This window comes from Rutidosis leptorrhynchoides, chromosome 7 (assembly GCF_046630445.1).
Source record: "Rutidosis leptorrhynchoides isolate AG116_Rl617_1_P2 chromosome 7, CSIRO_AGI_Rlap_v1, whole genome shotgun sequence".
Taxonomy (NCBI): Eukaryota; Viridiplantae; Streptophyta; class Magnoliopsida; order Asterales; family Asteraceae; genus Rutidosis; species Rutidosis leptorrhynchoides.
Window position 1 is genome coordinate 257,855,394 of NC_092339.1, and position 18,407 is coordinate 257,873,800.

The 18,407-nt window shown below is 33.4% G+C and overlaps 1 pseudogene; it reads right to left on the minus strand.

The window, feature by feature from the left end:
- Nucleotides 1-17,031, minus strand: part of LOC139859968 (fructose-bisphosphate aldolase 2, chloroplastic-like) — a 53,773-nt pseudogene extending 36,742 nt beyond the window's left edge.
- Nucleotides 17,032-18,407: the final 1,376 nt, after the last annotated feature.

Sequence of the window (18,407 nt, forward strand, 5' to 3'; positions counted from 1 at the left end):
ACTTAATGCATGAATCCTCTTAATAAGGACACAAACCCATCAGTCAAATTCACACGAGACAATACAGAGGGTCAAGGAAATACAATTTTGTGACTACGAAGCATCAGAATCCGGTGGTGCTTCAACTTTCACAATAAGTACCAAAAGTAGATTTGATCACTTTGTCATTATCACCTATTTTTTGTGTATCACATAAAGTTTTCATTTCAATAAGAGCATTGCATATTGCAAGATTAATTAAAAGTAGCTCATAGCTGGTAGTACAAAATTACAAAATTGTTATAAAATATCTAGATTGTGTTATAAAATATCTAGATTAGATGTTAATTTTATTATTATTATATTTCTTGCATAGTAATATTTTATACCATAAATAGACATGTATGGTAACCATTTAAAGTGCACCATTTCTCTTGAAATATCAATATCAATATTTCTTCTCTCCTTCTTCTCTCTTTTTCTCTCTTTGTTCTTATAACCATTAAAGGTAGTTATAAGCCTACTGAATTATAACACGTTATCAGCACGAAAAGCTTAGTGTAATTAAAAGATATCTCAAACGATCACAAATCACTAATCAAGGTATGAAATTATTAATAATTTTCAGACTCGAATATATCAAATTTTGGACTACTAACATTTATATTTATGTTATTTAAGTTATATATGGTCGGTTATACCACCTGAATTATATTTCTGTAATCTAACTTTTACTAACTTCACTAACATTTATATTTATGTTATTTAAGTTATATATGGTCGGTTATACCACCTGAATTATATTTCTGTAATCTAACTTTTACTAACTTCACTAACATTTATATTTATGTTATTTAAGTTATATATGGTCGGTTATACCACCTGAATTATATTTTCTGTAATCTAACTCTTATTAACTTCACTAACATTTATATTTATGTTAATAAGACCTCATGATTGTACGCAACACGTCATTTGACAACACGGTACTTTATGTACGCAACACGTCATTTGACAACACGGTACCATGGGTCGAGATTAATTCCGATCAATACGAATACGACGGGGTCTTTATATGTTATCTAACATTTATGATTACTTATGCAATTAATCATTATTTATTTCATGCATACTAATGTTTATTCTTAAATTTATAATTTTAAAAGTTAAAATAAAAAAATAGTTTGTATTTTTATTAAAAGTAAATCTTAAAAGTTAAAATAAGAAAAAGTAGTTTGTACTTTTATTAAAAGTAAATCTTAAAAGTTAAAATACAAAAAGTAGTTTGTATTTTTATTAAAAGTAAATCTTAAAAGTTAAAATAAGAAAAAGTAGTTTGTATTTTTATTAAAAGTATATCTTAAAAGTTAAAGTAAAAAAAAAAAGAGGATGGTAAAATGGAATAGTTTTTTGTCAAAAATGAAGTATTGAAAATGAAGTGGTCTCCTTCTATAACTAAAAAAAATATATATACTTTTATCAAATGAATTTTTTTGTGGCCGACAATTTCAAACACGAGTCCGTGTTTAGTTTATCAAGAATATCTCTTGCTTTGGTGAAAGGTCACGATCACGATATCAGGTGTTGTGAAAGAATTAAAAAATTGGTCAAGTGGCCTTTTAAAAACTAGAAAAAAAATTTTTAAACAAAAAGTTTTTTTTATATATTTATAATTTACGGGTAACGTAAAAAAAAGGAAGTTTTTTTTAAAAAAAAAAACAAAGAAAGTGTTTAAATGAGTTTTACAGAAAGGGGGAAAGCAAAGTAAAAAAAAAACTTTTTTTCCAAACAAAGGTAAATGAAAGTAGGACTTAATACAAGAAAAAAGTAAACATCTCCTAGACGTGATAAAATCTATCAATGATAAGTATTAGACTTGATGAGCTAAATGTGACAAAAATGTTTCAACATGTCTTATGTTAATTTTCTAAAATAAGTTATTATTATTCCGAGTTTAACACATATACATATGTTAATTAAAAACAACCTTTTTGTTCTTATGTAGTGTTGGGTTGCAATTTTGGTTGTATGCCATAATTCCATCCAGTAGAGTGACAATAGAAAACTTTTGATGATAATCAATAAAAAACTTTTTTCCAAACTTGTCAAATGTTTTGTTAAAAACGTGACCGTTGAAAAAAGGAGGTTGAATAATAAAACTTAAAAAACAAATTATTTTTTTAAGATTGTGCATCAAAATGGCCCGTTTAATAATGAGGAGTAAAAATATAGTCAAATTGTTTCAACGAACAAGGGTTCAATTGGATGTCTCTTAAAAAAAAATCCGCGGGTACGGGTGATGGATCCAATGGATCCGCATCCAAGACCCGCGGGTGCTATCCCTAATTGTGACAAGTACAAATCAACTAAAAGTCTAAAAAATAAATGCTCTTATAGGGACCAAATGTTCACAATAATTGCCTAAGCTAGATATGAAACAAATAGTTCATAAAAAAAAAAAAGGTCGTTGTGCGTTTTCGGGATGATAGCCGAAATACACTTACAAAAGTAGGTCAGCCGTCAATTCTTTATGGCCATATCAACGTAGATCAATAAAATCATTTATGGTTTTGATAAAAGATTAATTAAAAATTAATTGTTTTTTGGTCTTGGATTCTCGGTAACAAAAGCAAAGGTTGTTTTTGGTTGCCACAACAAACAAGACAGAGGTTGTTGACTTTTGTTGTTAAACATGGCACAAGTGAACAATAACAATAGATTATTGTTTTTGAAAAGAATAATGATGCGTTAATTTTATTGTATAAAATAAAATTAAGGAAAATGGTTTTCATTGATGACTATGAACAAACGCAAACAAAGTGTTTGTGGTATTTGGTGATTAAAAAAAAGGTGCATCTAAAGCTTCTACTGAAAATAATATGCATCTAAAGCTTCTACTGAAAATTAATGTGCAAGGTACAACATATAACTATATGGTCAAATTCATTTGAGCCTTCGGAGTCACAAGTATATGATGTATATATATTACTCAATTAACAAAATAGTAAATCGAAATTAATTCATATGAATAGTAAAACGAAATTAATTAATTTACTATTCACATAAAAAAGCGCATATGATGAAAAGTGTGATGCCCCGTACTAAATCATCATGTACGGACCATCAACAACAGGATCATTACAAGGTTAAGTACTATATGCGATTTCAAAAGAAGTTTGCATTCATATAAATAGTGATGTCATAACCAACATCGAATGTTTTACAACCCAAAAGCATGCTTCACTAAGTAGAAGCAAATAATAATTGTAATAAAGTTTGTATGCAAAAGTAAACGTTCATGCGGGACATCTCTAAAGCAGCGGGTTGTCTACAGCAAGACTAGTACAATAGCGGAAGCAACCTTAAGCACCTGAGAAAAACATGCTTAAAAACGTCAACACAAAGGTTGGTGAGCTATAGTTTAAGTATAACAGTAATGTAAGTAGGCCACGAGATTTCAGTGCTACAACGAGCGTTTCAAAATAGTAATCCAAATCAGTATGTTTAAGTATATGCTCAACCGTGGGCACTCGGTAACTAACTTAACGTTTAAATAATATATCACCCCCTGAAAGTACACTTGGCAAGTGCGTATGTTTACGAAGTATTAAACACTCGTTAAATGCTAGCGCGACTAGCCCGAGTGGGGATGTCAAACCCTATGGATCCATATCTAAGATTCGCGTTCACGGTTCAAAAACCAATGATTAAACGTTACCGAGCTAAAGGGAATGTTTATGCCGTTGTATAACCCACACATATATAAGTTTAAGTACTCGTGCCTAGTATGTAAAACATAAAATCCGCATGTATTCTCAGTTCCCAAAATAAGTTAAAGTAAAAAGGGAATGCTATAACTCACAGTGATAAAAGCGGTAAAGTCGGTAATGAAAGTACGCAAGTAGTAAGTCGGTCCGAAAGGTCGTCAACAAGCAATACTAGAAAGGAAAGAAAGAAAGAACAAGTGTGTGTGAAAACCAAAATGAGCAAGTGATTTGAATGAGAGGTAAATGGCTAGTATTTATAAGCAAGGAATTTGACAAGGATTGATGACATGGACAAGGGCTAGTATTTATAAGCAAGGAATTTGACAAGGATTGATGACATGGACAAGGGCTAGTATTTATAAGCAAGGAATTTGACAAGGATTGATGACATGGACAAGGGCTAGTATTTATAAGCAAGGAATTTGACAAGGATTGATGACATGGACAAGGGCTAGTATTTATAAGCAAGGAATTTGACAAGGATTGATGACATGGACAAGGGCTAGTATTTATAAGCAAGGAATTTGACAAGGATTGATGACATGGACAAGGGCTAGTATTTATAAGCAAGGAATTTGACAAGGATTGATGACATGGACAAGGGCTAGTATTTATAAGCAAGGAATTTGACAAGGATTGATGACATGGACAAGGGCTAGTATTTATAAGCAAGGAATTTGACAAGGATTGATGACATGGACAAGGGCTAATTAATTGGGTCACTAGCTAGAGTAGGGTGGGCTTGAGCCCAACAAGGTAGAAAGTCCAACAAGACTAACTATTGTGCATAATTAAATTACTACGTGTAATTAAGCATCCAAAAACCCAGGTAATTATTATTATAAAATAATAATTAATATTTCGCAGTCATAATATTCCGATTATGACAAAAGTTAAACGTGCGCGCAAGTTCGCGGTTTATTCGAAACGTCAAATAACACTAACGGTTATAAAGGCTTCCAATGATCAAGTTATGTATCCTACGTACTCTAAGGCACGTTTTAACATATAAATGGAAGTAAACCACGTAAATCAAGTTTCCAGAGTATAAAGTAACACAGTACGCACAAATACGCAGTTTCGCAAAAACACAAGGCACAAAAGCAAGTCGAAAAAGCCGGGTCGTTACATTACCCACCTGTTAATGGAAATTTCGTCCCGAAATTTGAGGAGTGAAAAAAAAATGGTACCGTAATCGATTAAGAGGGGTGTATCAAAGTTCCGTGAGACCCGTGGGCTCAGAAGTAAGTTATTTACCCTGAAAGGTATTTCGGTGTATGAAAGTAAGAATGGGTACATGCCATTAATTAAGTCTCTTGTCCTAAGAGATCAACAAATCGATTCCATTTCCGATTAACCTGAGTATGTCATCTGAATGTATATCTACAAAAAGAAAGATGGTGTGTCTAGGCTTACAGGCATCTTCGGTAAGTTGGATGCGTGAAATGCATCATGAATGATTCCAAGCTCATCTAAAACATTGAGCGTGAATGTCGTAATATAAGCTGACGGTAGAATGGAAAACATAGTGATTACAACCATGCGATTTGATGTCTGGATAGCGTTAGCCACGGATTTTACCAATCTCTTGGTTTCGAAAGGAGGCCATAGGCATAGGAACTCGATATTTAAGAACGTTTCATTTGAATAAGTGAATTGAGATTTTAGCTAAAAGTGATCAATCGGACTTGCAAGCCATAATTATTCATAGTGCCTTCAGAACGGTCTGAACGAACAATGAGGAAAATCACCTAGTTTACCATACTGCAGGTGAACCTACCCTTGGATGAAATGAAAGCACAGTTCTGTAATGTAACTTCATCCTTTCAGTTACATGTTGAAGTAGGGTTAACGTTAACTAGAGCAACATACAGTTGCAACCAATGAAGGAAGGAACATATAGAGTATCCACATCAGTGTCGTAAATGTTTTAAGCAGTCCCCTCCCAAGGGATAACAAGATTCATAGGTTCTCAAAGTATCTTATATTACATTTCCGAAGGAAAGTCGCACGAAAGGTGTGGTCTTTGAATCGAGAGTGAACTCTTCGAGTGGTTTGTTCCGAATTTATCCGTGTACTTAAGGGGTTGTGCGGATGAGAAGATACGTGAACCCTTGGTTCTAACGAATGGTTTACTCCGAGTGAAAAGAATCTCCAAATATGATTCTTGTGTCTCAACATACTGATTCATAGAGATGAGGTTTAAGAGGGCGTTGTGATTTGCCGTGAAGTATTGAGAACAGTAACCCACCTAGTACCTTTCCTACAATAGGGTGGCCAATGAGTGTAAAAAAAAATTGATTTATCGGCCCGCGTTTTTGTCATGTTTAGCTTTTAAAAGAACATTTTATGGGCGCAAAGATTTTCTCACAAATTTTATAAAACCGCCATCCAAAGTGGCTCAAGGGTTTTTTTTTTTTTTAACAAAGATCTTAATAGTAAGTTTCATCTCTAACGGAGGGCGAGAAAAGTGTGATCCATACATGGTGTAGTCTAATATGAAAACCTTTAATAAAATCAACTAAGGGGGTTTTGAAAAACAAAACCTTTAAACGCTTGTTGTGACAACGTAGACGGAACGAAGTTCCTAGTAAATTTAGGAGTAGGTACAACGTGTACCATTTTGCTTAAAACTATTTGACTTAAGTTGAATAACTCGGTAAAGGAGCGTTTTTTAAATATTTTGAAGATATAACTTAGTATCAAATTAAGTAAGTATAAATTTATACATATATGATTTTATAAATCGTTTAAGTGACCGAAAAGTTTTTAGTACTTTCATTGTCTGTAAATCTTGTGACCGAAAAGTTTTTAGCACAAATAAACAACGTGTAATAAAAAAAATTGATAAACATAGTTTTTCGTATTTCAAAGGTTACGAGTTGAAAAAGATTGAGTGAAAAAAAAAAGCTTGGAATCCTCGGGTGACCAGTTACTAGGTAATGAAAACTAATGACATAAATGTAGTTTTGGTAATTATCAGGACACAAGTCTTTGGGCCAAAAATATTTACGTGCGAAGCCGTTGCTAAAAGTGAGGTACGAAGGATAAAGCACGAGGATGAGAAGTTAATTGCTTCTTGAATTTGCAAAGTGCCAAACAGGTTATGACTAGTATTAAAGCCGGAATAATGATGGTATTAATACCACTAAATGAGAATTTCTTGGAATGAGTCAGGACTTAGAGCCATGTAAGAAAGAGCATTGTTCCAACACGTGTGGTGAAATAAATACATGGGGTAACGTAATAGTTTTGAATGGTTTAAGTGTTAGCGGATGCCCGAAGGCCTTGCATGACGTGGTAGTCAGTGCCTTTATCACATACACATGAATCTTTCGATTTTGACGGTTATAAAGCTTTTAAGATGACTTGGATACGAATAACACGAAAAGTTTTGTATAATACGCAACGAAAGTTTTATAGAAATTGTTTATGGTGACAATGCAAGAGAAGAAATGAAGTTCTTAGTAAATTAGGGTTATGTACAACACGTACCGTTCAAAGTATAATATCTTCTGAATAAAAGATTTGATTTGTAAAAGTGAAAGTAAAGTTTCATATGTATTTGTCAAAAATAAGTAATCATTTACTTTATTTTACATAACGGATACGATTTCAAAAATTTGCATGAATGGCAGATAAAATAAATTTATTTTTATAAAGCTTTGAGAGGATAGCACAGTAAAATAATGTGTGTAAAATTTTGGCAAACAAAATTTTTCATATTTCGGAGGTTACAAGTTGGAAAAGATTGATGAGAATCGAGTAAAAGACTTTTGAAAATTTCGAGTGATATTTGAGGTAATAAAAACCATTAAATTTAGATAAGATTGACAACTATTAGTAGGGCATAAGTCCCTTGACCAAAAATGCCTAAGTGTGAAGCTGTTGCTTATGAGTGAGGTACGAATGGGACAGTATGAGGATGAGGGTTAACCACTCATTGATTTTAGGAAAATTTCGAACTGGTATGACTAATATTGAAGTGAGAAGGATGAGGTTGTGGTTATCATCGAATAAGAAATTCCTCGTAATAAATTAGGATTTAGAGTTGCGTAAGAATGAGTATCAAATGAGATTCTTGGGTAATCCTCAATATAGAATTTGAATTGCTGAAGTGACAGAATACAATTTCCTTTAAGTATTGCTGTGCAAGTTTGTCCATTGTATCGGTTTCTTTCATGGCTAGAAAGTGAGCAGTTTTGGCGAGATGGTCAATAATAACCCAGATGATGTCCTATCCGCATACCGTCTCTGGTAGTTAATGATGAATTTCTTCCCATTTCCATTGTGGGATTTCGGGGTGTTGTCATGTAACTAATAAGGTTCCGTTTTCGGGCTACATCTCTCCCCATAATAGTTTCACCATTCTTGCGAGGTATACAAATAAATTTTTCCCATTATAAATAAATTCCGCTTTCCTCCTTGAAAGTCAGTTCGTTCCAACTATTTCATCAAAGCTTCCTGGCTCGATGAGTATTAGGTTAAGCTTAAAGTTCATCCCAAATCAAATCTTACTGTACTACTGTGAAAAATTCTATCAATATTTTCGAATAGCGTATGCCTGTACGTAGGTAACTAATCCCTTTTCAACTACTACATTAAAACTTCCAAGTTTGGTTAATACGAGGTCTTCTCCAATGACCCACCTGTTAATCTTAAAGTACTACCTTAAATTATTCCTCTATCTTCCTCAGTTTACCATTTGCTTGTGTCCTATAGAATACTTAATTCCCATTGTTGTTGATGGTTTACTATTCATGATAATGCTAAGGTTCTTAGATGTAAGGTTTCTATCATTCTAGTATTAAACAACTTCGAAACAATAAAACGTTGTGCCGAAATGTACCCTAACAAGAATTAGGATCCATGCAAGTTTCCATAATGATTTCTTTACCGCAGGTAAGTTTAAAGTTTTTCCTATATAAGAACTTTTTCATTAAATGCCCAGGGTGTCGATATCTATAACAAATTTTCGGGTTATCAATTCTGTAATCAAGGCCCCTCTTGTACAGTATCTGGGCTACGTGGTTATTCCTTCCCTACCCTTAACAGACTATAATGCGTATGCTCAAGTGATCCCTGCCAAAATTTTCCCCGGACCACCTCATATTCCTCATGTAGTAACATTGGAACTTCTGCATGATTTACTTCAATATAATCACGCTGGCCTGGCGTCATTATATTGTACTAAATCGTATGTTCATTCCAATATCACTTCATATTGTCAATGTGACGTGATCACTTCAAGTTCTACTCAATTTCATCTAACGGTGCTTTACCTGTGTTGTCTTAAAATAAAATCTACATAATCAATCTCACGGTTTCTCGGTGTGGATACGTAAGCTCCACAGGTCATGCATCAATGCCTAAGTGCTCCGAAATTTCTTCAAAATATTCAGGTTCAAGTAACATCGTTAGATTCCTTTCTAGAAATTCAATCTGGGTCTCGTACCGAGTTGTACGTGTAGCAAGTAGTGATACGATATGTCTCGAGGTGACTCCCAAGTCTGTGGGTATGGCTGAGCATCAGTAGAAGACACTATGACCTCGTTAAAGGGAATGCCTTCCCGACTTCTTCAATGCCTAAATATAGAAGTGTTAGGGACCTAAGTCCAGAAGTGTCGTTAGACCGTCGAGCTGTGGTAAGGAATGAAAGAGTTAAGTGACGGTCACAAAAGCGTACAGGGTATGTGTCAACTGTACAATCTTCTAGATCGCGTGAAGTAATGTTTTGATCTCTGGAACGGTGGAGCAGTAGTAACAGGTCGATTACACTATTAGTTCTTATGGTTAGACGAGTGGGAAAGTAGTTCGGGAAAACATCTGAACTCGGAAGGATGAGTTCTCCAAGTCGGTATAGCGAACAATAGGCATGTAGCAAGAGTGTAATCAGGCATATCAACTACAGCAGCCTAGATCATTTACGACAGCACGTAACATGGAAATAGTAACAGTATCATACCGAGGTAACATGTTAAAAGCAGATACTAGTTTGCAGTAGCGAGAGTAAACAAAGGCATACAGCGAGTTTACATAGCAGTAAAAGGAAACGGTAGCATGCAGTAAGTTCATACAGTAGTAGAAGTAAGCAGTGACAGGCAGTAGTAGTAAACGGTAACATGTAGTAATATAACACAGTTGCATGCAATCGAAAGCAGATAATAGCATGCAGTAGTGAAAACAGGTAGTAGCATACGGCATATAGCAGTAAAAGTAAGCAGCAGCATGCAGTAAGTTCAGCGAAAACAAGTAAACTAACAAGTTGTAGATTAGTCCTATTAGTGAATCCTACTCGGGTCGGTCTTAGACTCACTAATGCAACCTAATTCCCTACAACCAATGCTCTGATACCAAATGTGATGCCCCGTACTAAATCATCATGTACGGACCATCAACAACAGGATCATTACAAGGTTAAGTACTATATGCGATTTCAAAAGAAGTTTGCATTCATATAAATAGTGATGTCATAACCAACATCGAATGTTTTACAACCCAAAAGCATGCTTCACTAAGTAGAAGCAAATAATAATTGTAATAAAGTTTGTATGCAAAAGTAAACGTTCATGCGGGACATCTCTAAAGCAGCGGGTTGTCTACAGCAAGACTAGTACAATAGCGGAAGCAACCTTAAGCACCTGAGAAAAACATGCTTAAAAACGTCAACACAAAGGTTGGTGAGCTATAGTTTAAGTATAACAGTAATGTAAGTAGGCCACGAGATTTCAGTGCTACAACGAGCGTTTCAAAATAGTAATCCAAATCAGTATGTTTAAGTATATGCTCAACCGTGGGCACTCGGTAACTAACTTAACGTTTAAATAATATATCACCCCCTGAAAGTACACTTGGCAAGTGCGTATGTTTACGAAGTATTAAACACTCGTTAAATGCTAGCGCGACTAGCCCGAGTGGGGATGTCAAACCCTATGGATCCATATCTAAGATTCGCGTTCACGGTTCAAAAACCAATGATTAAACGTTACCGAGCTAAAGGGAATGTTTATGCCGTTGTATAACCCACACATATATAAGTTTAAGTACTCGTGCCTAGTATGTAAAACATAAAATCCGCATGTATTCTCAGTTCCCAAAATAAGTTAAAGTAAAAAGGGAATGCTATAACTCACAGTGATAAAAGCGGTAAAGTCGGTAATGAAAGTACGCAAGTAGTAAGTCGGTCCGAAAGGTCGTCAACAAGCTATACTAGAAAGGAAAGAAAGAAAGAACAAGTGTGTGTGAAAACCAAAATGAGCAAGTGATTTGAATGAGAGGTAAATGGCTAGTATTTATAAGCAAGGAATTTGACAAGGATTGATGACATGGACAAGGGCTAGTATTTATAAGCAAGGAATTTGACAAGGATTGATGACATGGACAAGGGCTAGTATTTATAAGCAAGGAATTTGACAAGGATTGATGACATGGACAAGGGCTAGTATTTATAAGCAAGGAATTTGACAAGGATTGATGACATGGACAAGGGCTAGTATTTATAAGCAAGGAATTTGACAAGGATTGATGACATGGACAAGGGCTAGTATTTATAAGCAAGGAATTTGACAAGGATTGATGACATGGACAAGGGCTAGTATTTATAAGCAAGGAATTTGACAAGGATTGATGACATGGACAAGGGCTAGTATTTATAAGCAAGGAATTTGACAAGGATTGATGACATGGACAAGGGCTAGTATTTATAAGCAAGGAATTTGACAAGGATTGATGACATGGACAAGGGCTAATTAATTGGGTCACTAGCTAGAGTAGGGTGGGCTTGAGCCCAACAAGGTAGAAAGTCCAACAAGACTAACTATTGTGCATAATTAAATTACTACGTGTAATTAAGCATCCAAAAACCCAGGTAATTATTATTATAAAATAATAATTAATATTTCGCAGTCATAATATTCCGATTATGACAAAAGTTAAACGTGCGCGCAAGTTCGCGGTTTATTCGAAACGTCAAATAACACTAACGGTTATAAAGGCTTCCAATGATCAAGTTATGTATCCTACGTACTCTAAGGCACGTTTTAACATATAAATGGAAGTAAACCACGTAAATCAAGTTTCCAGAGTATAAAGTAACACAGTACGCACAAATACGCAGTTTCGCAAAAACACAAGGCACAAAAGCAAGTCGAAAAAGCCGGGTCGTTACAAAAAGCGCATCGCATATGATAAGCGCATATGATAAAAAGCGAATATAATGAAAAGCACAGCGCATATGATGAAAAGCGCATATGATTAAAAGCGCATATGGTGAAAAACACAGCGCATATGATTAAAGGCGTATATGGTGAAAAGGATATATGATAAAAAAGGCACATATGGTGATTAATGAAAAGTATATTGTGAAAAAGAATCACAAATGTTTCTTGAAAGAATTCAAGGTAAGATATATGAACCAATTCATCCATCATGTGAACCATTTTGATATTTCATGGTTCTAATAGACGCATCTAGCGGATGGTCTCATATTTGTATGTTATCGAGCCGTAATATGGCATTTGCAAAGTTTCTTGCACAAATTATTAAATTGAGAACACATTATTCTGATTACACCATTAAAAGGATGAGACTTGATAATGCTGGTGAGTTAACATCTCAAGCATTTAATGATCATTATATATCTACAGGGATTGTTGTTGAACATCCAGTTGCTCATGTGCATACACAAAATTGGTTTAGCTGAATCAATAGATAAACGCTGGCAGCTAATAACTAGACAATTGATAATGAGTACAAATCTCTCAATATTTATTTGTGGACATGTAAATTTACATGCTGCGACATTAATTCGCATTATACCATGTGGAAGTCATAAATATTTTCACTTAATACTTGATTTTGGCCAAGAGCCAAATATTTTCCACCTTAGAACATTGGTTGTGCAGTGTATGTTCCAATTGTATCACCACAAAACAATAAAATGGTTCTTCAAAGAAAGATGATAATATATTTTGGATATAAAACATCTTCAATCATAAGATATATTGAACCCATGATGGGTGATGTTTTTACAGCACGTTTTGCTGATTGTCATTTTAATAAAACATTGTTCCCTAGATTAGGGGGAAAAATAAAAATAAAAAATAAAATGATGCTTCATGATGTGAACATCAATTAAGGTATATTGAACTCGCACAAAAGAATGTGAAACGAAAGTTCAAAAATAATGCATATGCAAGAACTTGCAAATTAATTACTTTATGCATTTACAGATATAAAAAAGTGACTAAATCATATATACCAGCGATAAATGCTCCAGCTTGAACTGAAATTCCAAAAGCTGGCAATAATGTCACTGTTGAGTCTTTGCCACGCATCAAACGTGGAAGATCAATTGGTTCCGAAGATAAAAATCCTCGAAAAAGAAAATCAGCTGATAATGAGGTAAGAGAAAGTGTTCAAGAAGAACCACAAATCAATATTCCTTCTGCAGAGGATATTGATAAATGTAAATACTAAAATTGCGATAAATTATGCAATATTATGGAACCGAAATGAAACTAAAATCTCTATGAGATATTTTCATATAATGTTACAATGACATCATGAATAAAGATGATGATCTGGAACTAAAATCTGTCATTGAATATACAAAATGGACATGATTGAGCTCAATGGAAAGGAGCAATAAGAGCTGAATTAGAATCGCTCGATAAAAGAAAAGTTTTCGGATCAATCGTTATCACTTTTAAAGATGTGAAACGTATGGGATACAAATGAATTTTTATCCGAAAAGAAATGTGCAAATGAAGTTACAAGGCAAAACTAGACTTGTAACTCAATATTTCCCACAAAGACCAGAAATGAATTAGGAGGAAAAATTATCCTCCTGTAATGGATACAATTACTTATTAGATACTTAATCAACCTGGTAGTTATTTAAATGCATCTCATGAATGTTGTTACTACTTATCTGTATGGATCACTTAATAGTGATATATATGAATATACCTAAAGGGTTAAGGTATCATAAGCATCTAATGTAAAACCCAAGGGAATATATTCCATTAAATCACAAAGATTTCTAAGTGGGTTTATACAAACGGGACGTATGTGGTATAACCGATTAAATGACTACTTGATAAAAAAAAGGGTATAAATATAAACTTATTTTGCACGTATGTTTTATAAAAACAATGTTCGGATATGTGATCGTAGTTGTTTATGTCAATGTTCTTAACATCATATGAACGAATAAAGAGATCTATGAAATCATTCAACTTCTAAAGAATTATTTTGAAATGAAAGATCATGAAAATCTTAACAGATCGGAAGTTCCATATTTTAGTGCAATTGAGGTTCTTATGTATCTTATAGATTGTACAAGACCTGACATTTCTCTTGAAGTTAATTTGTTGGCAAGATTCAGCTCAAATGACAATGGAGCGGGATCAAACACATATTTTGATACCCTTGAGAAACTGCTGATTTAAAATTATTTTATTATAACGTTTCAAAACAAGATTTGGTTGATTATATATATGCAGGTCATTCATCAAATCCTCATAAAGATAAATCTCAAACTCGATATGTATTCCTAAATGGAGGCACCGCAATATCATGACGTTCTCAAAACAAACACTTGTTGCAACATCATCAAATCATGCCGAAATGATTGCATTACATGAAGCTACCCGGGAATGATTTTAGTTAAGATCAATGATACAAATCATTATTGATTCTTGTAGACTAGAACGCTATAAAAGCGTAACAACTATCTATGAAGATAATACAGCTTACATAATACAAATGAAAGAAGAGTATCAAAAATGACAGAACAAAATATAAATGCTGACGAGGCGCTAAAGCTATAAACGGTCTTAACGGTCATAAGTTTGATGGAAAAGAATGGTATATTGGTAAGGCTCAGAAAAAGACTGAAAGGGAATAGGAACTGAAACAACGGTTTGAACAAACCATGAAGGAGACTGTAGACAAATCACGAGGGCCAAACTTGTACATAAAAGATTTAGATGATACAGTTACAGATGAAAACCTCAGATTTTTCTCATATACTCAAGATCTCGTAAAAGACAACCAGATTAAAATGAGATACGTTCAATTAACAACTCTGCTGATCTTTATACCAAAGCACTGCCAACTGCTATTTTCAGAACACACGTTCATAATATTGGCATGAGACATGTTCAGAAGATGTAACAACTCAGGCGTTGCCTATTTGAGGGGGAGTCAACTCTATGCTGCACTCTTTTTCCCTTAGCTAAAGTTTTATCCCAATGGGTTTTCTTTAGCAAGGTTTTTAACGAGGCAGTAATAGTTATTCTCTAATAAAATTGTCATCCAAGGGGGAGTGTTATAAAATATCTAGATTGTGTTATAAAATATCTAGATTGGATGTTAATTTTATTATTATTATATTTCTTGCATAGTAATATTTTATACCATAAATAGACATGTATGGTAACCATTTAAAGTGCACCATTTCTCTTGAAATATCAATATCAATATTTCTTCTCTCCTTCTTCTCTCTTTTTCTCTCTTTGTTCTTATAACCATTAAAGGTAGTTATAAGCCTACTGAATTATAACAAAAATATAATTAGTTCGAACTTGAAATTTCATTTTCATCTAGTATATAAATATAAATTATCCCAAAAATGACCCCTAATTGGTTGGATGTGGTTACAATACATGTATGCCTTGTAACAAAAATGCCTGTAAAATGAATTTTTCTGTCTCTCATTTAAGTACACTACAATTTGACCAAAATACAAAGCTAAAGAACTGCAGATAGTATCACTAAAACTACAATGAATATTCATTCATTATATAATTATATGCAAACATTAAAGGGCAGAATCAATATATATTTAATAAATAAGGGCCGTGAATAATTACCAGATACATTGTAATTTCGATGTCTTGATTAGTACATTGACTATTTGTAGCTGTTCATGGTTCAAAAAGCTGTTAAATGCTTCTGAAAATAGTAGATGGTGATCACTGTGTGTGCTAAAATAATGAGTTATGAGCTATAAAAGGCTAGGACATTGCTTCAGTTTTGTTTACGAGGGCACCTAATTTGTTGCTACAAGCCTTAAAGTTGTCAGCTTCAACTGATTTAACCGAATCTTTCTTCATGGTTAGCAGTTTCTGATCTTTGCTATTGTCCAAACTTATTCACTGTATTTGGTCACATGATTCTATATTTTGTTTAATAAACCCACATTTCAAAGTTCACCCAATTTTTCTAGGTCAGGAAAGTACATGTGACAAAGACCACGAGTTATCTGAAATATATAAAAAAAAATAGGTAGAACTAATTGGGCGCAAAACAAACAATCAAGATACAGACTTGCAAATAAATCTTTGTAGCAAAATTTCGTCAAGTAAATAAATTATCCCAAAAAAATTATTCCAAGAATTGGTTGAACTTGGTAGCGATTCATGTGCCTTAGTATGCAAATTCCTTTAAAATGAATCTTCTACGCCATCCCATTGCTCCCAAGAAGTCTCAGTGCAAAACACAAAGCTACAGAAATACAGAAAGATAATCCAGTTATTCCAACAAAAAAAAATTAACTTATCACATTGACCACTCATTAAATAATATAACAGAATTAGTAACATATTTAATTCAACCGGCCCTCACATATATACAATAGCTATAGTCTGATGGAGTTGGATCATATGATGTCTTGAAAACTCAGATATACACCAAGTATTAGTAGCTGTATATTTATATTTAGCTACTAAATACTTTCCAACTAGTAATTCTTGATCACGGTATTTGTAACGACCCTGGTTTTTCCATCTTTAATTAATAATGTTTATTATTAATGCTTGCGTGTTAATGAATGTATTTTATTACACTTACTTGTCACCGTACATGACCTTGCATGTCCCGACACGTCTTTGCGACACACGAACTTTTCACGAATAATATTTTTGAATATTATTTACATTCATGATTAATTTTTATTAATCATTTTAATTAACTAAGGTTACTAGTTAATTACTTGAGCTTTATTAGATTAAATTGTTAATTACTTGAACTTGGGCTTTTATTAATGTTAGTGGACTTAGGAGCCCACCCTACTTATCTTAATGGACTAATTAGCCCAACTTATTATGCAAGTATTACATTTGAACTTAACTAGATTAATTAGTGCATATGGAATCTAGTTACTACACACTTACACCTTGTTCCAACACCATGCAACCTTATTACCATTTTTTTGAGCCAAATACATGAAGTAACTAGTGAACATTTCCCTTCCCCCTCCTCTTTGAAAACCGTCCGCCATAGTACATGGGGAAGTGTTTTGCTTTCAAATTTTGTTCACTTACTTACTTTCCATCCCATTTCTTCACACACACATACACCATTTTCTCTCAAACTTTCTCTCATTTCTTATTCTCTCAAATATTGTAAGTAACCAAGCTTTTTCTTCTTCTTTTCTTGCTTAAAAACCGTAGCATAAACCTACAATATCATCATCATTTGCTTGTTGTATACTTGTTCTTTGTTGTTGTTTAAGTTACTTGTTAGTTGTTGTTTGTTGTTTACTTACTAGTTATTAAGAATCAAACTCTCTAGTTTGTTTCTTCATATCATCTTGTTTATTCAAGAACATAAAGAACCTAGGAGAATCAAGTTTATGTTTTGATTCTTCCATAAAACTTGTTAAAGATTTAAAGTTCATGAGTGTTAAAATCATACTTGTGATACATGTTTGTAAACTTAAAGTTTACATTCTTAAAGATCAAAGCTTTGGCTTGAATCTTTAAAGTATGAACAACCATGAACTTATTACTTGTAGATTTAACTTATTTCTTCATTTTATGCACTTTAAAGTTGAAATGATGTTAATTTGGTCAAGTATTACTAGTTAATCTTGATCTCATATTTCTTGAAACTAAAAGTTAACTTTATAAGTTCAAGAATATAGAAGTATAACTTTTTAGTTATAACTTCATATATTTATGAAAGATCTAAGTTTCTATAGCTTATGGTCTTCTAATTTTGTCATAATTAAGAGCTCATAAGCTTACATACACTTTACAAGATGAAAATCTAAGTTTCATAACTTATGATTTCATTAAAGTAAAGATTCAAGTGTTATAACTTAGGATCTAACTTAATAACTCTAGATCTAGACTTTTGGGTCTAGGATCTTCAAGATCTAACTAAGAACTATGTTCTACAACTTAAGATCTTGATTAGTTAGTTTACTTTCAAGTTTGTAGTTCAATATTACTTTTATAGTTCATGTAAGTGTCGGATCTAAGATCTTGATGTAACTTTGGTTCATCAAACTACTTGCAACACTTAATTGAGTTGTGCTACTTATCTTAGACTTACACTTGTGTTATGATGGTTAAAACTTGGTAAATATGATGTAAACACATCAACAAGTTGTACACTTGAAGCTATATGCATCAAGGATGAGAACCGTGATGAACATCAAGCACCAAGAACCCACCAGAACACACTGTTTACTGTTTTCTGGAACTGATCATAATACCTGGGTTACTAAAAAGATGATTTTCAATTATCTCTGTTCGAGTAGATAATTTTTCGTTTAAGACTCGTCTTAATCCGAGTTACGGTTTAGGATCTATGGCCCTCCGAACGTCACTATGTCCTTTAAACGTTGTGCTGAAAATTCTGACATACTCG